The sequence below is a fragment of the Penaeus vannamei genome, chromosome 16, assembly GCF_042767895.1.
Source record: "Penaeus vannamei isolate JL-2024 chromosome 16, ASM4276789v1, whole genome shotgun sequence".
Classification (NCBI taxonomy): Eukaryota; Metazoa; Arthropoda; class Malacostraca; order Decapoda; family Penaeidae; genus Penaeus; species Penaeus vannamei.
In genome coordinates, this window is record NC_091564.1 from 8,682,908 (window position 1) to 8,685,407 (window position 2,500).

General features: G+C 35.6%; 1 protein-coding gene across 1 annotated transcript in view; it reads right to left on the bottom strand.

Moving 5' to 3' along the window:
• Positions 1-1,890: 1,890 nt before the first annotated feature.
• The window catches only part of LOC113824687 (uncharacterized), a 22,646-nt gene continuing 22,036 nt past the window's right edge, over positions 1,891-2,500 (bottom strand). Inside the window, exon 5 of the mRNA XM_070131142.1 lies at positions 1,891-2,500. This exon is cut by the window's right edge and continues 373 nt beyond it. The gene's annotated coding sequence lies outside the window, so the exon portion shown is untranslated.

The following is a 2,500-nucleotide window of genomic DNA, read 5'->3' on the forward strand; positions in this document are numbered from 1 at the left end:
GAGGGATAAGGTCCAAGGTGTGTTTACTTTTGACGGGTTCTGTTGGTTCTGTAAAGGCCTTGGTAAGTAGGTCTACATGCATTTTTCTATGTATGTGTTTAGCAAGTTTTATTCCGATCATAAAAGTCCGTTTTTTTTTTAAAGCGAGTTTGCGGTTAGATGGGAAGTTTCTTGATACTGTAATTCTATCAAAAGTCATGCAGTTAAAGTGAAGAGAAAATGTTTAATATCTTTTGTCAGTCTTCATCATCAATGTCATAATCTTTTAACTTTGTGTCCTTTGTTGTTTATCTAAAATTTTATATTGTTTTATGGACAATTGGTATGCAAAACACATGCACAGATAAACAAAAGAAATTTCAATTTTCTCTCAAGTTCATGGGACAATAAAACCAAAAATTCGTAAAAATTTAATATATTATCAAACTATAAACCACAAAGTTTCCATAAGATCTGTAGTTATTTTTCCTCAACTACAGAAAAACTCTGACAAGGAATTACACATTTTTAATTCCTTTTTTTCAATACTCATCCTTCGTATATCAAATACAAAAGTGCAAAAAACCCACACGCCAAAAAATGGAACAACTATTCGCAAATTCCAGAACAAGCTGTTCACCGTTGTCTCACACTGTGCTTCAGAAAAAAAGTTTTATCACACTTTTTTAACTATATATTTCCGCTAGTCTGCCGATAACTCAAACCATATTTGCATCAATTCTAGAAAAGGAAATCCGGCCTTAAATATTAATTTATACATGGAACAAAATGATTTTATTCATTTCATTGCTTTCCTTTTTCTTATTTCTGGTTAAGAATCGGGAGACAGAGATAGAAAAAAATATTATTCTTAAGAACTATGAGGTACAAGCCTTATGAGCAATGGCTGGTGTGTACTTGGGTGTGGGGGCCGCCCGAGGAGGAGGAGGAGGAAAAGGAGGAGGAGGAGGAAAAGGAGGAGGTGGAGGAGAAGGAGGAGAAGGAGGAGCAGGAGGAGGAGGAAAAGGAGGAAAAGGAGGAGAAGAAGAAGAAAGAAGAGGAAGAAGAAGAAAGAAGGAAGTGGAGGTGGAGGTGGAGGGAAAGGAGACGTATAAGGAAAAGGAGGATGAGGTGGTTGAGGGAAAGGTGGGCAAATAGGAGGAGGAAAGGAGGAAAAGGAGGAAAAGGAGATGGAGGAGGAGGAGCAACCCAGTCCACATCATTAATATAAATATATATATCTTAGTATTTATCTATATATAATGTAGCAATATCGGAGAGGTCATGGTTCCATTCTCGAATGTTCTCAAGACATTCTTCATCGTTTTGTCTTGTGCTTTCAAAACAACACACCACGCTTTGTGCTAGTCACTTGTCCAGAGGAAGGAAGGGAGACTGATGATGATTAATAACTTTGTGAATAGCAATATAAATAAATACGTTTTCGTAAACATAATGGTAATTAGTAATAACTGAATAAGTTAATGTAATAGTAAGAATATTAAGTAAATAATCATATCACAAACAATTTGAGCGAACTTAAAAATGGAAGAATGAGAAGACATGCACATAAACGAACATAAATCAAGACAAACCATTGAGCAATTAATTCTACAAGATACAAAAATAATTTCTCTTGAACATTCTTCACAACAAATTCATTCAATCCCGAGATTTTCATTATCACTAAACTCGAGAATGCAACTAAAGCAATTAAATAATGAAGACACAAATGCACAAACTACCAAAATTAACAAATACCTTTTATGTCACTCTACTATCATAACGTATAAACAGATTTCTTTCCCCTGCTAAACAAACTGACATGGATGTAGCTTTAACACACACACGCAAAACCACCAGCATAGAAAACCAACGAAAAATGTATTTAAATTTCCTACACCAGCAATCTTTAATATTGCAAGATCGCAGGTTTATATCACAGAAAACTTACCACTAACAAAAGGGTATTATTTTTTTGGTGTAGAATATCCAGGTTTTTCACTGCTTTATATATTAAGATTTATATCCATATCCACCCGTCACTGCTAGGCTAAATGTATAATGTCTATAAAAATGTCTTTTGGCTTTTTACATATTGCATTTCATTCTTCTTGTTTATTTTTTTATAATTCCATTTCTCCTGTTTGTCACATTTAAAGAGAGAATGAAAGGACAAGCAAGCTAGGCCACAGGGAAGAAATCTGTTAGCCGTAAGCTGCCTGACCCAAGGCTGTGACGGGGTGACAAAAAATTACTATATTTATAAACCACAAAATTCACCCCCACCCCCCTTACCCCTTAAAAGCTTACTGTGATTTGGCCACACAGTGTTCGCAAAAATAGCTCTCCACACGTGCATGATTTTCATCCGTGCCCCTTAATACTAGACACAGCTGTTTTACGTTATACATCAGTATCCCTGGATATCTACTAGTTTACAGTAGTATCCGCTGTTCCAAAAGTGGCAAGGAAAAACAAACAGAAAACGGGAGACGGAGAAAAGGTGGACGGAGGATTC